Source organism: Lutjanus erythropterus, chromosome 9, assembly GCF_056507025.1.
Source record: "Lutjanus erythropterus isolate fLutEry1 chromosome 9, fLutEry1.hap2, whole genome shotgun sequence".
NCBI lineage: Eukaryota > Metazoa > Chordata > Actinopteri > Lutjaniformes > Lutjanidae > Lutjanus > Lutjanus erythropterus.
In genome coordinates this window covers 9601985-9616961 of record NC_139325.1, presented here as the reverse complement: position 1 = coordinate 9616961, position 14977 = coordinate 9601985, and the positions used below count along the sequence as shown (strand labels likewise).

Below are 14977 nucleotides of genomic sequence, written 5' to 3'. Positions count from 1 at the left end.
AAAAAACTGTGATGCTTCTTGCAGTGTTTTCAAGTTTTTTTGCAATATAATTTACCAAAAAAAGTTGTGATTTTTTTAAAAAAAATATAATGAATTAAAAATTGAAGGCAGAGTGTCCCAGGGAGAATAAAATCTTACCAAAAAAAGTAAAAAGCAACCTCACCAAAAAGGCTCAGGATTACAAAAAAAATGTAACATGATATGCTTTATTTCCAAATGAAAAAGTGCACCTGGGGGGTATTCCACACAAGTGAAGTCGTTTTGGAGTTCAAACCCTAAAACAGCAAGCACAAACTTAGAATTTGCAAGGCTGTGCAGAATTCACAGGGATTGGTTGAATTTTGCGTGAACTGCTGCAACCGAAACATCGCAGCTTCCTGGAGGTACCGAATACAACGCATTAGCATCTCGCACAAGCACTGACGCAAGCGATGAGAACACCAGATCCTTTGACCTGATATGTTTCAGCCACCCGCCACCAGTGAACAGACTCATGAATGACTTTTTTGGTTTTGTACTTTTTAAAACCAGCACCAACAGCTAGGAGATTAGAACAGGAACAACTCAGGATGCAATGCATTCAAAGCTTGGTGTTCTTCCTATAGTTTGGAAGATGTGAAGTGGGTATCATCCTATATTGTGGTTATTCAGCCTACTTGGAAGAGGACTGAGACCCATGTTCTAATCTTGTTGTGGTTGTTTGGTGAGCTGAGTTAAAATGGCTCCAAACTAAAGAATTAAAGCAAAGTTAAGCCGGTGAGATCTAAATACAGCTTAGAAAGAACACAGCAAGGTTGCCATTGTTCCTAAAAGTCCTCTGAAATTCTTGTCATGACATGGACATTTCTGAATTGCAGTCCACAGAAGGACATCAGTGTATATTAGTGAATTTTACAAAGAGGGCACTTCAGTGTGAATATATCGCACAGTATTTGGGAAAGCAAAAATAATGCAATCGAAACATAATTTTTCAATCTGAACTTGCCTTGAAATTGTGCATTTTCTCCACATTTTTAGTTTGTATAAACCACCCACTCCTGTTCTTCTATCTGAATACAGATACAGAGACAGATAATTCTGTTAGTTTAACAGATACATATTGATAATGACGTCTCCGTGCACGTCTACTTTTTTAGCAACAACGCAGGGTATAATTTTCTAAGCTCTAACTTGCATTAGAAAAGTTGTAAAATTATATATCAGAACACGTACAGACAGTGGCTATCGCTGTGAAACATTTAACAAATCCTATCTCTAATTATATTGTTTGTATATTTCATCTAACCCATTTATCATATTCATATATCAGTGTCTGTGTTTGAAAAATTTGGTTTGCTGCCAGTGGATCTGCTACTCAAACTGTACTTTATCACTGATACTAAAACCTTCCTCCATGACTCAGTAACTCAGTCTCAAACTATTTAAAATGTGTAGTAAATTTAAGCAGTAAAGATTTATTAGCCTAAAACAATACAAGAAACTCCATTTCACAAATAGAAAGGTGGATGAAGCAGATACAGGCCAGCCATTACTGGAGTGGAAATCTCTGTCTCCTCCCCAACCCCAACCCTCCAGTCCTCTCATCCAGCCCACCATCCATCCCCTTCCTCTTCCCAGAGCTGTGTTTGTGTTTCTAGGGGGAGCCGGCTGACCCCTGACCCCGGGCTAATGAGAGCGATAACGAGGATTAAAAGGGGGTGACTGGAAGGTGTCTGAGATTGGGGTTTAAACAATTACACTGGGCTGCCAACATGCCTTTCTTCATGACTCAGGAAATTACAGTCTCGCTCTCGCTCTCCCCCCACACTCTTTCAGTCGGCACACAAAAGAAAGGGCTTATGGAAAATAATAAATTATCTCGGGGCCACGTTAACTTGGATGTAAATCGCAGGGCAATTATGTTTTAATAGCCCTTTAAGAGAATGAGTAATTGGGTTGACACTACTGGGGTTGATCAGGCTCACCCGTCTCTTTCCCTTTGTGCCCGCTGGAAGCGAGCTGTGGGTCTGTGTGTCGGTCAGCCTGAAGGATCACTGTATGATACAGTCAGCTAGCTTGAAAAACACTGCAACAGTGATATCAGGGAATCTGCACGGCTATTAGTTGTAGTGCTAAAATTAGTACTGTACTGTGGTAAATCAAGCATTGCTAGTATTTTGTTTTTAATTTCCTATTTCATCTTATCGCTGGGATATTTTTGCTCTTCCTTTGTTGCAGATCACTTTTTTCTTAGGATCTTCTCCCGATTTTGTTTTTTGTTTTTATATGTGACATCCTTTGTTTCGACTCGTCATCCATTACGGCGGTCTGTGCTCCCATTGCAAATGGTTGTTCATGCCAAATTAAACATTCTATAAATAGCAGGGCTGCAATGCAAAGCTACCTCTGCAAAGCTTATATCCCCCAAATCAAGAAGTTGTTGGAAATCAGTAGTGGATGAAGTATTCGGATAAAATACAGCAATGTAAAAATACACCGTTACAATTAAAGTTAGTAGCAAAATGTAGTTAAAGTATGAATGAAAGTATTGTTTTTGTCCCCCTGATTGATACATTATTATATATGACATCATTAGATAATTAATACTGATGCATCAACAGCAGCATGTTACTGATTTAGCTGCTGGAGGTGGAGCTACTTCAAACTGCTTTACATACAGTTTTATATACAGGGACATAAATCTGTTTCTCAAATCACTGGTGAGATATTGGATGATTTGATCATTCAATGAAATTAAACCATGTGAGAAGTTTAGAGGGAAAAATCACTCATTTGGGGGAGTTTGTTTCATGAACTCGAATTCATGAAATGAGCTGCACTGCACACTGCTTTTTGTAAGTCGTCACAAGCCAAAAACGTTGCATTTTAAAAGCTTCTTATATTATACATTGTGTAAAACCTTCATCTTAAAAGTAACTAGTAACTAAAGCTGTCAAATAAACATGGTGGTGTAGAAACTACAACATTTCCCACTGAAGCATCACAGAGTTGAAGTATAAAGTAGCATAAATTGGAAACACTCAAGTGAAGTATAAGTACATGAAAATTATACTGAAATCCAGTACTTGAGTAAATGTGCATAGTCACTTTCAACCGCTGTCTAAAGTAGTCTAGACTGCCTCATTTTCTGTGTTGCATTGTAGTTAACTCTCATTTTTACTCCTTAGACAAGAACAGTAGATGTTTAGATGCTAACAAAATAACATTTGAATCATGCATCAATATGAAAAACAAAATATAGAACAATGATTTGTGTTTGAACCTCAACTCAAAAAAATGAATAATACTAGATAAAATCTGTGTAACTGCTGATCGCTAAGGGGGAAATGAATAGTAGGAATAGAATGTGTGGTGTTTGACAGAGGGAAAATACAAGCCACATTATCACTGGATCATATACTGTATATTACACGAATTTGCTTTAAATGGGAACACATTGATGGGGCCGTGTTAACTGTGATGTAAATTGCTGGGAAACAGCATCATCAACGCCACTGACAAAAAAAATGTGCATAATAGCTCATCGGACCATACCATGTGGGACAGAGGTCCTGATGAAGACAAAGACAGTTCAAAATGTCCATGACAAAACAAAACAAACAACATTTGAAACTCTCTCTTGGCCATCTTGGATGCATGTTAGAGATAATTCTGAAGTTCAGTTTGCCTGTTTCCTGTCTACTGTGAAGTTGTGAAAGGTACCAGGTTTCAGTATTGGAACATGATGTGAACATAACACCTGTGGGAAACCAGTCACACTTTGTCCTGTTGTACGTAACAAATCTGTTTGATGATGAACCTGATGAATATCACTAAATGTCTTAATACCCTTAAACTTAAAACTATCTACAACTGTTTTTAGCATGTGGACATTCTTTTTTTTACCTTTTGGTAAATCTGCATCACGGAAAGTCATTGTGCTTTGCCCACTGGTGGTTCTTGTTTGCATTGTACAGACAATAATCTGGATTTACACACATTTAACATATAAACACAGATGCAGGCACCACTTCAAAGGGCATGTATAATGTTATGGGCATGAGTTATGACTCTGAGAGGACGCGCTTTGACATTTGTTGTAAATTATCTCAGTATGGAAAGTATGGGGAAAAAAAGAAATAAGTATTGTGTCATTTTTTCCCCTCTTTTCACTTTGTTATTTTATCTTACTGCATTGTGATTTTACAATAAAAATATGATTATATGCAAATGACTTGATACCTATTCTCCTTTCGCCAGTAAAAAAAAATTAAGTTTAAAGAAATATTACTGTATATTTGTGTCTGTTTAGAGCATACTGTCCATGTATTTACTTTAAATTACATAAATAAATAGGCAGTAAAAAATGTTACAAATCGATTGAAATACTTTGTAAAAAAAAAAAGCTTTTCATGTCAACAAGGTGTGTGATTGTATAAGTCATGTACGTAGGTGAGTTTGTGTGTTATGAAATAGAAAATAGATGTCTGACGTTCACCATAATTGTCCCCACTAACACACACCCACACAGAGGTGAGCAGGAGGAGCTCTCTCTGACCTCTGACCCCGACTGTGACCTGTGGATGATCGGCGTGCGTCTTGATGTGGCTACCACTGGGAGAAATGGAGGCAGGATCGATGAGAGAAGGGATCACAACAGGCCAAACCTGGTGAGTCGAAAACCACCAAATGAGACTGGAACAACACAAACAGCGGGGGAAGGAGGAGAGTAAAAAGCAGAGAAAAATGAGGGAGGAAAGAGAAGACGGAAAAAAAAAAAGGAGAAAAGAGCGATAGAGATCTGAGGCGAGGCCGAGTCTGACACAGTCGAGGGAAATAATCAAAATCCTCGGCAGGATGTCGGACCTTACCGCAATGAACAAGCAAATGGTGGGATAAACCTATATTTATCTCCTCTTACTTTCATCTCGGGAGGAAGACAAACGGGGTAAGAAATTGATCAGATGAGCATCTGTTAGGCTTGGCAACAGTCACAAGTCTGCAGAGACGGCTTTTAAACCCCATTTTTCAATCTCATCTCCATTACTGTCAATGCTGTGCAGGCACTTAAAGGACTGTTCCGCCGCAGAAGAAGGGAAAGAGAGCTGAATATGCAAATGAGGACTACTGCACCTCAGTTCTTCACCCCGTTAGTGTTTCCTTTAAGATACAGAAGAGGTTCTATAATTCCTGCAGTCACAGTTAGTGCCTGACAAGGACAATTTGTGCAGTGAGTTTCTACAGGAGTAATGGAGTAAAAGAGTAAAAAGTTTTTTCTTTTGATGATAGTTCGTCTTATTTAAAAATTAAAGGGTTATCTACATCTTCTAGCTACACCATCTTTAGTATATGCCCTTTGCAGAAACATAACAGAGGTCAACTAATGTGTTCTTAAAGGGACATACTTTTAGCACTAGTAATAGGAGTGTAGGACACTCAGGATGCCAGTCAGTTATTCCATTTTTACATCACAATTAGTTTATCCAGGTTTTTGAATGCGGGTAAACCTTACAACATATAGGTGATTTCTTTCCTATTGCCAGTAGATGAGTTTGCCTTTCTGTTTTGTTATGTTTTGGGGTTTTTTTTTTTCTGATTTTAAAGATCTTTTGCTTTTGGGTCTTTTACTTCAGTCTTTCTTTCAACCTGGAATAATGTTCAAGCTCTGCTTAAGTGAAGACGGTTATAATTTGTGGCTGAGATGACTACCAATGGAGGCGACATGCCTTAGCATTGTGTTGGAAAAGGGCAAAAATAACCATGTCCACCTGTGTCGTCTTGTTTCCATCAGTGCTGATCAGAGCTGCAGCCAATAAATAGCCGTGACTACTGCAGAACCATATGACCTGGGAATAATGCCAATTGTAACCAAAATCGAAGCCATATGACTCACATATCATAATGTAACTTAACCATGTTTGGGGCTGAAACCTAACCAAAAGGTTTTTGTGCCTAAATCTAACCGAACTGTGATCATTTCACAAAGTTAACCACATGTTTAACACCACATGACTTATCTAATATATCTAAGATGTAGAGCTCCCTGTTGCTGGTACTACTCCTTACTACAAGGATACTGTAAAAAATAACAAATAAAATAGTTTTACTGAGACTACAATATGTTTTTCACAAAACAATTACTTTGAGATGGGATTGGCATTTGGCATCATCCTTATTTATAAAGACAACATAACATAAGACTCCATGAAAGCTGGTACTGCTGTTGATGTAGACCTTCTCAAGGTGAAACAATCAACATATTAAAGTGGATCCTACTACTGACATAAATAAAAGATGGATGACACAGGTCTATTTCCTCCTTTTGTGCAAAATTGAAGCCAAAATATCTCAAATGTGGGCGCTACCATCTTGCTCTGGTGTCATTTGGAGCCAGAATCTGTGCAGTAGTAATCGAGGTTGGGCTACGCTTTTAGAGTCTCCGCCCACACAGCCAGCTGACTCAGTTGCTATAGCAGAGCTCAGCTGTCAATCATGGCACGGAACACCCTTTTTAAAGCATTAAATACCTAATTTAAAACCCCAAAAAATGAACACTTGCACAAACATCAACATGATAAGAACCTAAAATAAGACCTAAAATGACAAAAACCATCTTTGGGGGGAAAAAAAAGATTTGGCGTGTACTTTGATGTTTTAGTTTGGCCCATGCTCTATCTATAAATATTGGGGAGGCAACTATACTGCAGTCTGCCACCAGGGGGTGACTGACTTTTTGGGAGCTGTCATGTTGTCCATTTCTAATATACAGTCTCTGGATCATACTGACAAGACAACCTAGTGTCACAGCAGTTTGCAAAAGTCACAAAATGTAACACGAGCATGGACACAAATTGTCCATTTTTGTGGTTGCTATGTGAGACCATTAGTCAGTTTTAAATATTTTAAGGAAGTAGTTATTTCAACCCAAACAATAAACATTTCCCAAAACTAACCAAGTGGTTTTATTCCCTAAACCTCACCAAACTGCCTTATTTTAAAATTATAACTGGGTGTTGCATATTTTTTTATTTCTAACTTGACCGTGAAACGACATTGGATAATATATTTGGTTGAAATTCATGAAGAAAATGAAAAAATTGTGTCCATGTACATAAATCTATAGATTAAATTGATTTGGTCTCATTTGGTGAGACTGTCTTGGACAAGAGCATAATGATAGCTGATAGAGGTCCTTCAGGCACTCACAAAGTCTTCTATATCCTGAGCACCTGCTGATATGTGGCTGTATTGTGTGCTAGCGTGTCTCTGTGTATCCCTTTTTCTCTGCCTCCCATCCTCATCGAGGCTCTTTTATTCCCTCCTGAGCGGCTCTGTCACCCATGTCGCCGGGGGACAAGGAGAACGTGGCGTTTTTCCCGGATCAAAAATTTACGAGCAATTAAAAGTCGGCCGACGCCCGGCATCCATCAGCCCTGCGTGCTGCTGCCAGGCTGGGTGAGGGGGACTCGCAGTAAACCACAGGCTATATACTTTTATATCTGTTTTCCCTCCAAAGAGGGAAGGTTATGACAAAATTATGTTTTACTGTCCCTGGTTTCCAGCGCCATGTAGACATCTTTCACAGAACAGGCTCGTTGGAGGTCAGAGCCCCTGGAAAAAGAGGAGGCAGGGATTGAAGAAATATGTGCATGTGTGTGTGTAAAAGTGTGTGTTGTGTTTATGTCGGGTGATCTTTTTTTTAAAGCGCTGACAGAAGCCTTTAACACAATAGGAATAACATAGTATCTGCTCCTCTGGTCGATCAGTTACGGAGGGAAGAGTGACCTAATTACTCTGTTGTTTATTACTGCACAGCTCTGATTTATTTCCTCATGCTGATGTAATTTCAACACTGACTCTTCCTCTTCAATAAAGGCAGCTTTTTTTTTTTTTGCATTCGAATACACACACGCACACGCATGCACAATGATCCATTGCGACACACCTAATACACAAAAAAGCATGCAAACCCTCATACATCAACACAGTCACTCTTTCACTTTTTCTGGCTCCTCGCGACAGGCCCAGACTCATTTGCATCCTTAATTGTGTTGTAATGTACTTTTAATTTGAAAATGGAGGCAATTAATTATTTTGATATGGAACAAAATGCCGCAAATGTAAACATTCTAATGGTTCTCCGTGAACGGAGCATCATTTTTCAAAAGAGGGATTGAATCTTATCTAATTTTTTAACGCCACACTAGTTTTTTCTTCTCTTGTAAGATACCGTTTTACCACTCATGCATTCTCCTTGATATTCACTTTGTCTTTGCGGCGAGGGCAGCGTTTCTTTGATCTATTCCGCCGCTGTTATTTTCCATCTAAATCTCCCACAGGATAATTACTGTAGTTTCACCTATGCTATCAGAAGAGATTAAATGAAATTAAGCCTGTTTGGACATTCCGCTTCTTCTCCGTACGTCATCCCTCCGGTGCAAAGACGCTAACACCAGACTCTCCACTTTCTATTTCTGGGTCAGGGAGGCTTCAAGTGGAGATGTGAATCGTAGATTAATTTTTTTCTCCTTTTTTTGCCTCTGCCGAACATGTGATCAATAGGTGTCAGTGTTCAAAGGATAGCGAGCAACAAACGCCGGAGGAGAGGAGAGGAGAGGAGAGGAGAGGAGAGGAGAGGAGAGGAGAGGAGAGGAGAGGAGAGGAGAGGAGAGGAGGAGATCCATTTGTTCCAGGCCCACTGGAAAAAAAAACTGACACTTTCACTCCCTCAACCTGATAAACTCCCCGCAGAGAGGAGCAGGATAGATGCATGTTATTTTTTCCCCCCTCTTTTCACCCATTTCCATCACCTTTTCTCCCTCATTCCCTGTCTTTCCCTCTATCCTCACACACACACACACACATACACACACACATTTTCCATCCTCTTATATCTCTAAACCCCCACCCAGCCGCCACCCCTCACCCCTATCTCTTTCACTCTGCCCCCCTTCTGATTCTCCCGAGGGTGCTGGGAGCTCGCTGACATCACAGCCGGCCTGGCAACAGCCTATAAATTATGAGTGACAAGTCTTTGGACCAATAAAAGCAGCACCATATTTCATGCACAGTAAATCTGATTGCAGATTGCTCTGGCGTGTGGCGGCTGACATGTTTATTGTCGTCATGGCGGTGGGAGCTGAGGGGTGAGGTGGGTGGGGGGGTCGCTCCCCCAACATCAGAGTTTTCTAAAGCTCCCAGTCTATATGGAGGTCAAACAGATGGGAACTCTGGGATGCGGGCGACCCCTTACACCCACCCACCCCCAAATCCCCAAACACACACACACACACACACACACACACACACACACACACACACACACACACACACACACACACACACACACACACACATAAATATACATACACACACATCAACGCCAACTCAGCCAACATCTATAAGGCAGCTATTTTTCCTTCAGCTTTTACAAAGCCGTGCAACTGCTTCTTTCACTGCAACCATCTGTCCTCAATCCGCACATGCTCCATGTGAAACTTTTAAAGAGGTTACACTCAACATCTCCATTGATTTTACAAATGTAAAGTGAGACTATGTAACTTTTCAAAGAGGAAATTACAGATTTTAATTCACGGTAAATAAAACATTGGTGATGCACCTGGCGTGAGCATTTTACTAGTTTGAAGTGTTGTACAGAAACTTCTATTGTTTAGTAACTTCCTTGTTCTATTGTTCTTTGTTATTTGCAGCGCTTTTGTTCGGCTTTTGTTCTACTTGCAGCCTGTTTCTTTATACCACGTATGTGTGGTCAAACTCATGAAGGTGTTCCTTAATTGGGCTTGTGTTTTATTTATTTGCAGCGCCGTCTTTCAGCCTGCAGCATGTGTCACTGAGTTGGTGAAGACTTCACTTCTTTGTGTGTTGTCTAGGTACACGTGTTTTCCCAGCTAGAAACAGCATGTTCCCTTAACGTTCTGAGAAGTCCTCACTGGTGTAAAAGACATCACTTTGTAACACTGGGGATGTCTTTAAAGAGTCGGGCAGGAGGTCTCCAAACAGCTCAGAGAAGGACATGACAACAAAAACTTGAGTTGTCAAAAGGTAACTTAGAATATCCTAAATGTATGTGATTTGGCTCAACTGTTGAGTGTCTATGTGATCAAATAACATAATCATGATCGCACAGACACTGAGGAATTGAGGGAAACTAAGCAATGAAACTAAGGGGGCCTTTATTCGATCTTTTTCTAAGGGGAGACACAGTCTCACACTTTGAAAACCCTTGTAGCATGGGGTCATTATTTGGCTGACTTTCAGGGAAGATTTACAACGTTCATGACCACTTTTCAGATAAGCAAAAAAGATTAAAAAAAAAAAAGTGGGATTAAGGTTAAATTATTTTAGTGCAAATGATTCAACATATATCATAAGTAATAGCCACTCAAGACTGACACAGTGTGTCACAGACAAGCAGCCACAGAGCTTCACCAGTGAGCAGAGAGGATCTGTGTAGAAGTACCAATAACTTTGGATATCGCCAAAGTTTCAAGTTGATATGAAAGTTTCAATAAATATCGCAATCTCATGATCTATTTGCAATATGTTGGCTTTTAAATCAATCGGTCTTCTTTTTTTTTTTAGGCTCCACTGCCTCACAAAGATGTGCTGCAGAGTAAAACACAGTCTTTTCAATGCAACTCTGAAACCATATTTTGGGTATTAGCACTTTAAGAAGTAACAACGACAGTAAAACTGTGTTTCACACTATGGACCACTGGGAGTGAACTGTACAGGCCATGAACCACTGATGATTCATTGCACCCCTCGTTTTTAAGGTGCATCGAGCTATTTCGCCATCAACAGTGCCTGCTGCACAGCAAAAGTTACATAAGCCCCTTTTGTTCTGCAGAAAAAAAAACACACACACACTAACACCCACTAACATCTGGTTTTTGTCTTCAATGAGAAAGTGTATTCAATTATCCCTGCAGTGGTCACGGGTATTTGTCAGCTCTAGCTCTGATCAGTAGTGATGGAAACATGACACCGGGATGAATACGCTAATTTTCGCCGTTTTCAGCTGAGGCAATGAAATCTTGTCACTTTCATCATAAACTTCTGCTCCTTCATACATGTGATGCTTGGCTTGACTCTGACAGTTTGCGCCCACTTGAAGGTGCATATTTATTGAAGCGTGCTAATCTCCAGTTGAGCATGTGTATAATGTGGATAAAAATTTTATTTCCTATAAATTAAATTAATAATAAAAGTCCCTCATTGTTTTCTTATCTAAAAGCTTTTATTATGAAGCAGCAAAATCAGGAAATTTGGGGGTTTTATCAGCAGTAACTTCCCACGACACCTTTACAGGTGAAAGCAAACATTAAAGAGCAAATTAAAGTATAAACCTTAAAATACAAACAGCAACACAGGAGAAAAACTTAACTTCAAACCATAGAGATTCAGTTAGAAGCTACAAAAGTAGTGAAAGCTGAACAAAGAGAGACTTTTGTGCTCTTCTGCACACGCTTGAATTGAGTCTTGGCTTTCCAGTGATACATCAGGAATAAAAAACAAAACAGAAAGTCATCCAGTAACAATGGGAAAAGGGTCAATCACTTATTTTTAGTGGGTTTAGTCATGTTTAAAAAACAGTAATTCTACTGTAAAGACAAAAATAGTTTCACTTAAATTTTTACTCCACAATTAATAAGCGCTCATTCCAGTGCTGTTTTTACATTTGAAAGATAATTATGAGCACTCTGGTATGCTTTTCCTCACTTTTTTCTTGATGAAATCTGAATTTGTAGGAAGCACTCTGCCCTTTTTTGTCTATTTTATAATCACTGCTGAAGCTAACTTTTGTCCTTTTTCATCATTTTCCCCCACAAACATAAAATAATAAAAATATTGTTCTGTGTGCCTGAAGAACTTTCTAAGGAATAAGTTTATGAGTGTTTTTATAACCTGGCTAAATCATCATTGAATCCGCTGGCAAGAACATGTAGAAAAATGTACATCACACACATGACAACAGATCACACTCATACAGTATACACCTACAGAATCCAAACCGATGGAAAAAAAAGGCTTGTCCCCTATTCCATCACTATCTTCCCACTATAACCTGAAAGCATTCAGCGTTATCTTCAATTTTCTTAAACATGGATCCTCTCATTACAGATATCATATCTAATCTTTAATGTATTGTAACAACCTCATTGATGGTAAGTGACCCTGTGCTCATTGCACTGTCTAGTCCATCCGTCCTTGCCCATGCAATAAACCATTCTTCATAATTAGCCTGCAGTATGATCTGGGCATTACAAGTCCTCTGCCACAGCCCCTAAATGGACAGATTTCAACAGACGCCCGCTGGTGTGATCGGCATCATTATATTTTAATTAATCCATTCTTCTCACAGCAACACAGTAATTACAATCTATTTTATGACACGGCATGCTGCGAAAGAGGGGAAGGAAGAGAGAAATAGGAAGGCAGCGAGAGGGAATAACAGCAAGAAAAGGGAAAAGAAGGGGAGAGGACGGAAGGGAAAGGAAAGTACGAAGAGAGGTGAGGACATGGGGCTCGGGCAATGATGAAGAGAGGAAATGTTAAGGTGAGTGAGACAGAGAGCAGAGGAAAAACATCACAAACGCTATGACTGATTACCGATATGTCATCGCCCGGCTGACATTGTAAAAGCATTGTAAAAGCGTTTATACGATGAGTCTCTCTCCCCCAGGTTCATGCTTCATACAGTCAGAGGGAGAGGCTCCATTTCCTCCAGCCGCTGTCTATATAAATCAGAGCAGGTACGGACACTCAGACACGCTGTGGGTGTGATAATAACATTAGAGGATTACAATGACACTCCTCTCTGGACAAGATCACCTGTCTCAACTGTCATAAAACAGCTGCTTTTTGCGGTTGAAGCGCTTTATACGAGGAGATTGTGTAGGTGTGTGTGTGTGTATGTGTGTGTGTGTGTGTGTGCACGGTAAAGTGGTGTGTGCGATGTGGAGAATACAGTAGTGAACAAGTGGAAAATGACGCCGCCTGTGTGACGCATCACAGTGTGTTTACTTAAGATAACTTGTGTTACGTGCAGTTGGCTTGACCTTTCTTTAAATTCAATATATCATTTTAAAAAAGCAGTTAGACAATTTGTGTCAATGTGGCTCAAAAAGATGGCAAAGAAACCTTCAGGGCACCTGTAGTGCTACTTATCCATTTAGATAGATTTGGTGTGATTTGCCGCATTTTGGAGATATTAGCCGTAGAGATGTCTGCCTTCTCTTGAATATAATGGAATTACAGTAGACGGCATGTGGCTTGAAAAACTCAATAACACTGTCTCTTTCCAGAAATCATGACCCACTTACTCAAGATAATCCACAGACCTTGTTGTGAGCAGTTTTATGTAGGAACTATTTTCTTTCTTCTGTAGAAAAAAGTAGTTCCTTCATGAAACTGCTGACAATGAGTTTTGTGGATTATCTTGATTAACCTGATTGGTCATGATTTCTGGAAAGAGACATCGCCACAAGCCGAGTGTCATCTAAGTAAATCATATTGGGGAGAAAACAGACATTTCTAGGACCGAAACCTCTAAAAGTCAGCAACTCCCACCAAAACAATATAGATGTATAAATACCACTACAGACCAGAGGAAAAATATGTATGCAGGTTTCAAAATTGTGAAAAAATAAGCAGTTTTCTTTGTATTACCATGTAGCAGCTTTATTGGACTTGTACAGACAGACATGTTTGAGCCACCAGAACCGGAGGACTGTGACCTAACCTAGAATCATCTGCTTCCTCGCAATCTGCAACAGGACGATAATTTTGTTCTTCAGTGGGTTGCTGCCTGCTAACAGAACCAGTCTTCTCATCACTGGCCGTGTGCTCTAGTTTATATATTCTTAGGGGACGTACGGCTCCAGAGTATCATCGAGCCGTGATTTCAGTTTAGCAGTCCAACTCCACACTTCATTACTACATAGCTCACAGTGTTTTCACATGTTTGCAGCAACTATTTCCGAACATGTATACTGTGTTTATAAGAAAATTTCAGAATTTCCTTTAAATAGACTTCAATTTACCTGTAATTATCCAGCTAGAGATCATATAGGGATAATTATTGTAATCACACATTTCATAACCACTCACAACTATTGTCTCTCCATGTGCACTGTAGACAGTTAAACCATTCAATCATGATTCCTCCATACACACGGGGAAATATCTTTAGGGGGTTTGTGACATTCATACAGACAGATAAACAAACAGTTAAGAAAATATTTGATGCCCATGCCTACAGTATGCCACGCAGCATACAACACTGGTGTAGGATGATTAAAGACTTCTTGTATCATGATTATAAAGTAGTATATTACTGTGATTTTAGAAATTGTTAATCTGCAGTTTAATTTGTGTGTTATTTACGGTACAATCGATGAGCTATAAGTCACCATTGATCAGTTACTGTGATCCAGTTAAACCATTCACTCCCAGGCCAAAAACTGTGATCTATATTCACTTTTCATAATAAGAACAACAATTTGAGAATGAACTTACTCATTTAATAATTAGTGTATAGGTGCATTCAAGAATTATGATTATGTACATGTAGAATTTAGGTTCACCTAATAAAAGGTATAAAATACATTTATCACAGTTATGATTGTGTCATATATGATAGCTCATTACAAAATAGTAATTCAGCTGAATGAAATATGCAAGGTCTGTGGTGTATCTGACAGCAGTAATGGGTTTACAACAGGCTAACAGCCAATAAAACCTCAAGTCCTATTTATTTTATTTCAGAATTTAATAAGAAGATAAAGCCCTTGCACAATCTTATTTTCAAGGGGATCCTCAAAAACGCAAATACCTGTATAACCACAACTTTTCATTTTTACGGTTTGGTGTTTGTATGAATTAAACATACGATATTATTTGTTAATTAAAATTTTAGGGGTGCTGGCAGTTTGATTTTTGTTTACTTTCAGACACAGCCAGACTAGCTGTTTCC

At 39.2% G+C, this 14977-nt stretch overlaps 1 protein-coding gene across 1 annotated transcript in view; it reads right to left on the bottom strand.

The window, feature by feature from the left end:
- Positions 1–14977, bottom strand: part of LOC146321064 (furin-like protease kpc-1) — a 248404-nt gene that overhangs the window by 61776 nt on the left and 171651 nt on the right. The gene's annotated exons all lie outside the window — the stretch shown is intronic.